This window comes from Mus pahari, chromosome 23 (genome assembly GCF_900095145.1).
Source record: "Mus pahari chromosome 23, PAHARI_EIJ_v1.1, whole genome shotgun sequence".
Taxonomy (NCBI): domain Eukaryota; kingdom Metazoa; phylum Chordata; class Mammalia; order Rodentia; family Muridae; genus Mus; species Mus pahari.
This window is the reverse complement of record NC_034612.1, coordinates 34,773,437-34,784,426: the sequence shown is the minus strand read 5'-3', so window position 1 is coordinate 34,784,426 and position 10,990 is coordinate 34,773,437. Positions and strand designations below refer to the sequence as shown.

The following is a 10,990-nucleotide window of genomic DNA, read 5'->3' as shown; positions in this document are numbered from 1 at the left end:
AAAGAATTGTGTGTATCAGGGCTAGAGAGCTAGCTCAGTGATTAAGAACACTGACTGTTCTTCCAGAGGTCCTGAGTTCAAATCCCAGCAACCACGTGGTGGCTCGCAACCATCTGTAATGAGATCTGACACCCTCTTGAGCATCTGAAGACAGTTACAGTGGACTCACATAAAATAAATAAAATATTTTTTCTTTTTCTTTTCTTTTCTTTTCTTTTTTTTTTTTTTTTTAAAGAATTGCCCGTTTTCCTCGTTGGACATCTGAAGGCAAGATGGGTCACCAGCAGCTCTACTGGAGTCACCCACAGAAGTTCGGCCAGGGTTCCTGCTCTTGCCGCGTCTACTCTAACCGCCACGGTCTGATCCGCAAATATGGGCTGAACATGTGTCGCCAGTGCTTCCGTCAGTATGCGAAGGACATAGGCGTCATTAAATTAGACTAAGCGACCTTGAATGGATTGTTCAACTGACTACCAAGTGGAACCGATCATGTCTCTGTGCACAAAGAATAAAAATGTGAAGAACTTAAAAAAAAAGAATTGTGCATATCTGTGTGTGTGTGTGTGTGTGTGTGTGTGACTGTGTGTGTGTGTGTGACTGTGTGTCTCCTCCTGTTGAGACACTGAGAATAAGCATGTGGCTAAACCCCTGTTATTTACTGTTTATGTGAGAATCACTGCTTCAGAGATACCCTGAGTCCTAGGCATAGCCATAACTTCTCTATGTCACAGTCCTGTTCCCAGTCCCTCCCTGGGGGATTCTAGGCAGGGGCTCTATCATTGAGCCACGCCCCAGCCCCTCACTGGGGGATTCTAGACAGGGGCTCTACCACTGAGCCATGCCCCAGAACTTCAATGTCTTAGGTCTTTCTTCTCTGGCTTCTGCCATTTCATTGCCCTTCCCAGCCCCACCCTGTCCTGGAGTCACCTCACCTATAACCAGCATGTGTACTTGCCACGTGTGGGCTACAGGTCTCCTGTGAATCAAAACCATCTTCTGTGAAGATGCCGGAGGGGGGGAGGGGTTCTTCCAGTACTGATGGCTGACCCTGCCGTTGCTTTGTCCCGCTATCTTCTGCGGCTCCCCATTACTTGGGAAGAAGTTCAAATAGCTATAAGCCCCTGAAATCTTCAGACCTCCCAAGTTCACTGTCTACCCATCAAGTGAGTACTGGCATTACAGAATTAGATCATCAAGCCTGGCTATATAATTCGATCTTTTATTTTACTATGTTAATTAATTAATTAATGTGATGTGTGTGTGTGTGTGGGGGCTCTACCACTGAGTGCGTGCCATGGCACCTGTGTGTAGTTTAGAGGACAACTTGAGAAAGTGAATTCTCTTTCTGCATCCGGTAGGTCCTGGAGATTGAACTCAGGTCATCAGGTTTGGCAGCAAGCTCCTTTGCCTGCTGAGCCATCTTGCTAACCCTTGCTAAGCCTTATTAATGGGATATTTTACTTTCACTTCCTTAATGCTCTGCCTCTGCCATCTGGAGCACTCTCTCCTTACGGTATACTGCAGCTTGAGCTGTATTTAGGCTCCATAGGATACACAGTTGAGGAAGCACAGAGCCTAATGCAAGTTGTTTGAATTCAACTTGAATTCTTCCAATGAAGGAACCAGATACTCATTTTAAAACGTGATTCTAATGAATGAAACGGAGCTGGGGGTGGCTGGCACATGACTCTAATCCTAGCACTACGGAGGCATAGGCTAGCCAGGAAAACATAGGAGACTATTGTCTTAAACATTAAAACAGAGAAGAGGAGGAGGAGGGGAAGAAAGAAGAAGGAGAGGAGAAGGAGGAGGAGGAGGAGGAGGGGAGGAAGAACAAGAGGAAGAGGAGGAGGAGGAGGAAGAGGAGGAAGAGGAGGAGGGGGAGGAGGCTAGGGTCACACCATACTTTGTAGGTTGCAGTGGAGAAAAAGGACAGGGAGGTACTAAGATCTGCCCATCTCATGGTCCAGTGTTTTCAAACCTTAAATGAGTAGCAAGGTGTTTAGGGGAGGCATTTTCTGTAGAATTTGAACCTCCAGCTATAACATCCCTTGTGCATGTAGGATTCTGAGAGGTGGAGGGCCCCATTCATAGCTCCGCTGGTCTTCTGGGATGGGATGAAGACTTCAGCTTATGTAGACTCTGGTTTTCCAGAACCATTGACTCAGAATGGGGAGGCTGGGATGTGGCTTGATCGGTAAGGTGCTCACCTAGTATGTGTGGAGCCCTGGGTTGGATGCTTAGCAACCTAAAAACGGAGGGTGGTGGGGTATACTGGTCGTCCCAGTCAATGTGGGCTTGAGACCATGCCTCTGAACAAAAACATGAAAACAACAAATTCATTGACGTGTGGCTTGACTCAGGCAAGGGCGGTACTCTCTGGCCTGGGTTCAACCCCCCCACCTCCTGGGTGATACCAGGGGTTTCAGATGTGCATGTCTCAGTGTGTAAACGCCTGGGTTCTTGCCAGTTCAGCTGAAGCTAGAGCTGCCCAGGAAAACCCCGGTGGGACTCTTGGGCTTATGTTCCTTGAACGGTCCAGAGATCTACTGCCCTTTGGGATGTGAGGTAGGGGTACCCAGAGTTAGACCGGGGAGATCCCACTTGGGGTGAGGTAGGAGGGGAGGGGAGACTGTCAACTCCTTGCCAGGCCATGCACTTTGTTATTTCGAGACAGAGTTCTCATAGCAAGCGATGGCCTGACGTTTCTGATCTTTTTGCCTCTAACTCCTGAGAGCTGGCGTCACTTGGGTCACGGTCACGTCAGCAAAGTTCTGCTGCGTAAAGGCGCCTCAATGGAGGTCAGATCCTGATGGGAGGGGAAGGGATCAGGAAGCAGCACCCAGAGGCAGGGTTGGCAGAGGCACATCCGGAGTCAGTCAAGGCCGTGTGCGACAGAGCCTGGGAAAAGCCACCCACCAGCTGATTTGGGTCTGTTACTCTGTGGATGTGACATCTGGCTGGCTTGGGGTCACGCCACATCACAGGGCAGATGGAGAAGACAGGGGAAGCCAGAACACGCTGCCAGGTGGGCCCCGAGCCATGTCAGCTTCCAAAGAATCCCCAGGGAGCCAGGGAGAACTTGGCTTCTCTCCCAGGCCCTGGACAGGTGCCGAGCCCAATTTGGTAGAAATATATCAGCACTAGGTGACTCCAGATGTTAGGTGGACTTGAAGGTGATAGATGGATCTGTGATCAGTAGGAGAAAACGTAGGATGGGGGTGTCTGCTAGGCTCCTCAAACCCGTGCTTGTACTTGCCTGGGGCAGGCAGGTGCACACACCTGTGTTGGCATGTATGCTCCCCCATGCATGTGTGCAGCAGTCACATGCAGACGTGGGGGGACAGCAGGCTCACCTCCTCCCCAACCTCACACCCACGCTCTTTCCTAGAGGTGTGTTAGCCTAGAAATCCCTCTCTCTTCCAGGATTTCTCTGCTACGGCAGCCAATTTTTATTCCTGCCGTGAAACTCCTCAGCGGACCCTGCCAGGAACATCTCTTTCTCGTTTATTTCAGGCTCCAGAGAAGCCCGAGAGAGGAAGAACCCTGCAGATGGCTCCCTGGTATTTTCATCAACATGACAGCCCCCTGAGCACACGGGCTGTGGAAGCCAGGGCCTGGCTCCAAGGGAGGTGGAGCCCATTCCAGAACAGGTAGGATGCACTACAGCTCAAGTGGATTATGTTCTGGAATAAGCAGTGTTTGGCAAGACCAGAGCCTCTGGCTGCAGAGTGGAGGTGGGTCAGAATATACCTGTGTCATTTGAACTGTCCCTCCACATTTACATGATTCTTAGCAAGAGAAATGGCCTCCAGGGAGTGATTGACAGTTGTAGTTCTAGAGCCCAGCAAGGTGCCTGGTTCTCAAAGATCTGTTATTTCAGGTCTATTAGAATTTGGAATTAAGTTAGGAGAAAGACTTGTGGAATAGCTGTCCCTTCTGAAATTCACGAGCCAGGAAGATGGCTCTGGGTGAAGGTGCCTACTGCCAAGCTGGAGGGCCCAGTCTCTCTTCCGAACCTACAGAGACTTCTGCAAGTTGTCCTGTGACTGCCACCTGGCTTCTGTGGCATGCAACCCACCTCTGTCACCACTGCTGCCAATAAACAAATTTAAAAAAAAAAAAATGAAAAAGTTAAAAAAAAACCACAGTCTTTCTGGGAAACAGGGTCTGTACAGATGGGATTAAGGATTTGCAAATGAAGTTCTCCCGGACTTGGGCTTGGGATGTCATGGATAACTACGCTGCCTGTCTAGAGGTCAGACCAACTGTGCTTACCTGCAGGGAACTCTCAAGGAGTCAGGTCTGTTGGGTCCCCTCATGGAAGGTGGGGGGTGGGAGGGGGGAGAGGGTCTTTAGATCCTCGTTGGAGATTTCAGCCTTGCCCTCCCTCTGGAGCAACCCTCTGAGCCTAACGCGTCCTGGGAGATGCTGGAGTGTATAGGAGGTAGAAAGTGAATTGGGTTTTTCGTTTGTTTGTTTTTGCTTTGTTTTATCTTGTTTTATTTTTCCTGTGTAGCCCTGGCTGTCCTAGACTTCACTCTGTAGATCAGGCTGGTCCCAACTCAGAGATCTGCCTGCCTCTGCCTCCCGAATGCTGGGATCAAAGGTGTGGGCCACCATGGCCTGGTCCCCCACCCCAGAAAGTGAATTGATTGGTGGATTCATCTTGAAGCTTTCGGCAATCATCATCTCTCTTGGGTCTGGACTCTTCAGTGGTCTTTTTGGGGGTCACCCCTCATCCATGCTACTACCAGAAGAAAGCCTTCCGTGAATTCATGGGTTCACCAAGCTAGAAACCTTTTGGGAATTGGTTCTCTGCTTCCACCATGATTCTAGGGACTGAACTGAGGTCGTCCACCTTGGTGGTGAATGACTGTAGCAGCCGTCTTACCAGTCCTTGCTTGTTTTATTTTGAGATAGTCTCATGCAGCCCGAGCCAGCCTCAGACTCTGTCCATGTTGTATGTAGGCTGACCTAAACACCAAATCCGCTTGTCTCTTCCTCTCAAGAGCTTGGCTGGCAGGTGTCCGCAATCAAAGGCTTATTCTTATCTACCAGCTAGGTGAACTGACAAGAGACTAAAGTCTCCTGGAGCCTCAGATTCCATAGCTATAGGCTGAACACGTGGGTATCACGCTCCCAGCATTGGCAGGGGGATTATGTAATGTGTTTTCCTAGTTTCATCTCTGTTGCTATGATAAAAGACTCTAACCCGAAGCAACTTAGGGGAAGAAGGGGTATCTGGTTTAGTACGGCTTAGGATTCTAGATTACATTCCATCATTGTGGGAAAGTCAGGGAAGGGACTTCAGACAGCTGGTCACATGACATTGGATGACGTTCACAGTCAAGACCAGAGAGACGTGAATGTTTGCATGTGTTTGGCCCAATTTCTCCTCCCCAACACAGAGAGTGGTTCTGCCCATGGTGGGCTGAGTCTTCCCAAATCAATTAACTCAATTAAGACAACCCCCAGAGTTATGTCCACAGGCCAATCTGAAAATCTGAACTTGATAGCCCTTCACCGAGACTCTTCCCAGGTGATTCTAGGTTGTGTTAAGTTGACTATAATGTTAACCATCACAGATGGCGTCTACAAGAGGTCTCAGCCTGGTGCCTGGCACCCGGCAGGCCCTCAGAACATGCTTGTTCAACAAATGAAGGATGGCCTCAGCTCATTTCCTCACACGCACGTAGCTCGGGAAGGCAGGGTGCAGCTCAGGACAGGAGTGCCGGCTCAGTCTTGTGCCTGACTCACAGCCGACTCATTCTCAGCTTGGGGACAAAGAGATCTGAGGGTCCTCCACCGAGGTGTGGGCTTCTTAAAAGGTGAGCTGGCAGTTTGGCTCCAGAGCACAAGATGAGCTCATTCTGTGTGGCCTTTTTGATGGAAAAAAAAGAAAACCCTCAAGCCTTATGCTCAGAATGCCAGAGGGAGAAAGAGAAGCTATTAGCGGGCATGCACACACACACACACACACACACACATGTATATATCCCTCCACACATCACCCGTCACTTAGCAAGAGGGATTTCAAGAGCTCCGTTTTGGGAGAACTAACCTTCATGAAGAATGATCAAGCAGACTCAGGACTGAGAAACCCTACACCAGGGACAGAAGGCTCTGTCAAGGAAGGGCAGAAAAATCAGGTGTCAGATCTGCACAAATCAGCGAGCTTGAGGTTCAGAGAGAATCTCGAAAAAATAAGGTGGAGGGGCTGGGGCTGGGGAGATGTCTCCCAGCTAAAAACACTTGTCCCACAAGCATGTGGTCCTGAGTTCCGATCCCCAGGGCCCACGTGAATGTCAGGTGGGTTGTAGTTCCAGGCTCAGAAGGCGAAGACAGAAGATCCCCAGAGCAAGCTGGCTAGAGAGACTAGAGACTAGCAATATTGATAAGCTCTGGGTTTGATTGAGAGACCTTGCCTCAGTGATAAGATGAACATGGGATAGATTCTGGACAACCACCTTGGGTCTCCACGTGCGTGAATACACACAGACATATGTTGACATCACACACACATACATACCACACATGCACACATATACACATCTTAGGATTTATTTTTAAAATTGTGTATGATGTTTTGCCTTCGTGTATGTCAGTGCATCATGCACATGTCTGGTGCCCACAGAGGTCAGAAGAGGCTGTCCAAACCCCTGGAACTGGAGTGTCTCCATGTGAGTTCTGGGAACTGAACCTAGGTCCTCTGGAAAAGAATCCTCGACCTTTAACCACCGAGCCCCACGATTTACTTATTTCTATTTTTAATTATATGTATGTGCGTTTGTGTGTGGTTATGTGCACCGCAGTGCATGTTCCCATGGAGACCAGAGGGACTAGATATCCCTGGAGCTGGACTGAAAGATGGTTGTGAACTGTATGATGTGGGTGCGGGGAACCAAGCACAGGTCCTCTGTGTGAGCAGAACAAACTTTAACAGCTGAACCAACTCTTCCACCTGGCCTTATGTAGCTCAAGCTGATCTTGAACTCACTGTGTAGTTGAAGGCGGCCTTGAACTCTTGTCTTTACCGCTCAGGCACTAGGAATACAAGCTTGCACTACGTGTCTGGCATCCTGTGTTATTAATTATGAGATCTGGTTCATTTACTCTGTACACCAGGCCCCAAGGCAGGAGACTGTTCCGTCTCCAGATGTTTGTGGGTTCACTATTGTCTCTTTAGCAATACCATAATTATCATTAACAGTAACCAAGTCTTTGGAAATGAACCCTGAGACAGGCAGACAATTGTCAAGCCCGTGACAGCTGGTGTGGAATGTACCCTTTGAACTGTTCTGTAGGAGGGCCTTCCCTCGCTGTTTGGACTGGAATGAGCTCAGGGGAGAAGCTCTGTGGCAAGCACAGACTGTCAGGCCTCTCTGTGTGCCCCTGAATTGGCAACTGTCACCCAGGCCAGACTCTTGCATCTGTTTCCCTCAACGTTTTTCACAACCTGCCAAACCCCATGCCCTTAGGTCCACCTGTTATCATCTTCTATCAGTCTTGTTATTCCGCATTTCAAGGCTCTGTTTAGAGAGCAATTTCTAAAACGTATACACTGGCCCTAGTGCATGAACAAAGGGCAAAGCAGCCATGAATTTGGGAAGGTGGCAACTTCTGAGACTCAGTTGGAAGTTTTATGGGATGAGAACCTGTATCTAAACTCTCAGAATTGAGGTAAGAACCTCGTTGAGGTGTTTGGTCTTAAATGTCAATTTGCAGGGCTGGAGAGATAGCTCAGCTCTTAAGATACTGTACTGCTTCTCTAGAGGACCCATGGTCAGTGCCCTGTTCAGTTCTTCTGACTTGGCTCACAAATGCCTATAACTCTATCTCTAGGGAGTCTGGTTCCTATCTTTGAAGGTATACATACATGTGTGCACACATATACATTTTTTTAAAGGTCACTTGCCATAGTTTAGAATGATCTGAGAGAATGGCCTAACCTGAGGAGTTATCTAGATCAGGTTGGCTTGCTGGGGATTGTCTTAACTGTTAATTGATGTCAGAAGATTTAGTCCATTGTGGGTGGCACCATTCCCTAGGCTGGGAACTGAGCTACATAAGGGTGAGTCACGCTAGCTGAGCAGCAGCAAGCAAACAGGCAGCATGGGTACATTCTTTTCTCTTGACCGTGGGTGTTATATGACCAAACTCCTGCCTCTATGACTTTCCTGCAGCAATGGACTATAACTTGGAATTGTACGTGGAATCAAGCCCTGCCTCCTCCCTAAGTTGCTTTTCATCCCGGTGTTTTATCACAGCAACAGAAAGAAAACTAGGACAGTCTCTGAAAGTCAGCTAGCTGTTCTACAGAGTGGATTTGTTTTTTAACCTCCTAGAGTTGAGGTAAAAACCTAGTTAAGACTCTAAAGTCAGGAGGCGTCTTGGTGTTTAAGAGTATGAGTTGCTCTTGCTGAGGACCAGAGTTCAAAACCCATGCCAGGAGACTCACAATCACCTTTAACTTCAGCTCCAGGGGAATCTGAGGTCTTCTACTGGCCTCTGCAGACACCTGCACTTATGCGTACACATACCTCCCACGTACACATCATTTAAAAAACAAAATCAGCCCGAAACATCAAAATCAACAAGAGGACACTAAGGCTCATACTTGGGGGGCACAGCATCTCAGATATCTGGATCCCAGGCACCCTGTCTGTAACCTCTTTCACTGGAGGGATGGAGAGAAGTCTCCCGTTGTCAAGACGGATCTGTGTGCTCGACCATAAAACCTAATGCAGTTGCCCCGGAAAGGACATTTTAATAAAAGCCACGATACACCTTTTCCAGACAGGCTTCTTTGATGAATAGCTTGGATGAGCCTAATAAAGTTATAGGTGAATAGAAATTAGATCTTTAATGGGTCTGACAGCAGCGGGTGGCGGTTGCTGGTGTCTCCTTCGGTATGAGACCAGACTGGAATTTCCCCTTCTCCCCTCACTCCTTCGAGTCCACCTTGGAGAAAAGGTTCTCCCAGCTGGGCCCTAGAATGTTGTCTCTCTCTCCCGGTCATCTGACCTTCCGCATTCTTTCGTTTTGTTTTGTTTTAAAGAGAGGCATGCTTCCAATGATGTTTTTTTTTTTAAGTTTAATTTTATTTGTATCAATGTACGCTGGCCCCATGTATGTGTGTGTCTACCATATGTGCGCCAGTGTTTACAGAAGCCAGAAAAGGGTGTCTTGCCCCAGAACTAAAGTTACAGATGGTTATGAACTGCCTGATGATGTAGGTGCTAGGAACCAAACCTGGGTTCTCTGCAACGAGCAGCAAATGCTCTTTAATGCTCAGCCGTCCTTCCAGTCCCATATTCTTTTAAATTAAAAAATTATATTTATTTATTCATTGATTGAGTGGTACGCATGTGTGCGTGTGTGCTTGTGCATGTTCGTGCCTGTTAAATATCAGAGCAGAGCTTTCAAAAGTCCACGCTCTCCTATCACGTGGGAAGAGAGGCTCAGTGATTGGCTGGCCTGTGGGTATGTCAGTGGTGGGTGGAGGGGCGTGTCTTGATTATGTTAATTGATGTAGGAGAACCCAGCCTGAATGTAGACAGTGCAGTTCCCAGGTTTGGGTCCTAGACTGTGTGAGCATAGGGAGAGAGCCAAGAGCTAAGCGTAGACACATTCATTTTCTCTCTGCATTCATTTCATCTCATCTGTGGATGTACTGTGACCTGGCGTCTCAAGCGCCTACCTCTGTGACCTTTGTGCAGTGATGAAAACCCATGAGCTGATGTAAACCCCTTCTTCTCTAAGTTGTTGTCACGTTATTTATTTATTTTTATTTAATCATAATTGCCGAAATGAAACTAGTACAGGATATCATCGTCCTAAAGTACTTACTGGAGATCAGACACAATAAGGAGGAAAAGAAGAAACCTAGCAGATGCCACCGACCCCACCTTTGCTTCCGGCCCCGTCTTGGCATGAACCAGGTCTACCACCAGCTTCGGTCAGTATGAACTGGGACGTTCCCAATGCCTTCCCGGCTGTGATGGACTGAGCCCCTCTGACATTATCCGGGTATTCAAAGCAGGAAGACTCACACTAAATCTGGGCCACTCCTTGTAGTGGTGGCCCCATATAAAAGGACACAATAGAAGAAAGTTATTGCCTGCTTGCCCCTGCTCTCACGGGAAATTTCGTGGAGCCTGCCGCTGAGGCGATCCTTCGCTGGTGTTAGAGCCTACTTCTGCAGGATTCCAGCATAGACTGCAGGGCAGCAGCTCTCTCTAGTCCACTGGGACTCCAGCAACAGACGGGGACCACTGAGACACCCAGTCCTGTGGACAGCATCTATTGGATTCTTGACCTTTCCGATGGGAGACAGCCATTGTGGGACCACCCAGACTACATACAGGCTTAAAGTCATTCTAATCCCGTCTCCCTCTCATTCTGTGTGTCTTTAGAGAACTCTGACTAAAATAGGCACTGTGAGTGAAAACAAATGTTTCTTTCCTTAAGATATTTTCATGTGGTATATTTTTTTTGTCATAGCAGAAGTAACTAATACCCTGCAAAAAATAACTATTACTCTCCATAGAAGGCAGGTGTGGCTGTGTAATATATTTGCAGAAGTTCTGGATGGTAATGCAAACACACAAGACCCCTTCATGGTGACCGCTGTTCTGCCATGATACCTTCTAACACCATGTGGGATGTCAACACCTGAGCATCCTGGATCCCAGGCAGGCTTGGAGAAGGTCTTGTAGCTGTGTGTTCATGAGCTAACGCCCCAGTCTAGCAAGACAAGACATAGTACAGTCAGAATCCAGACTGTAAGCTCTCTATCCTGCACCCAACTGGGATGCTGCTTGCCTTGGACAATGCCCTGTTGGCAATCCCTCTTGATGCCTTTAGTAATTTTTCTGCCCCTGGAGTTTTGACACTGGGTAGACTGTTGGATCTTATTGTGTCTGTTTACTGTCCTGTGAAGACCCATGGGGCACATTCGGTGTAAATTGGGATGAAAGAAAATGGG

General features: G+C 48.1%; 1 pseudogene; it reads left to right on the top strand.

The window, feature by feature from the left end:
- Nucleotides 1-259: 259 nt before the first annotated feature.
- Nucleotides 260-443, top strand: LOC110313208 (annotated as a pseudogene).
- The last annotated feature ends 10,547 nt before the right edge of the window (nucleotides 444-10,990 follow it).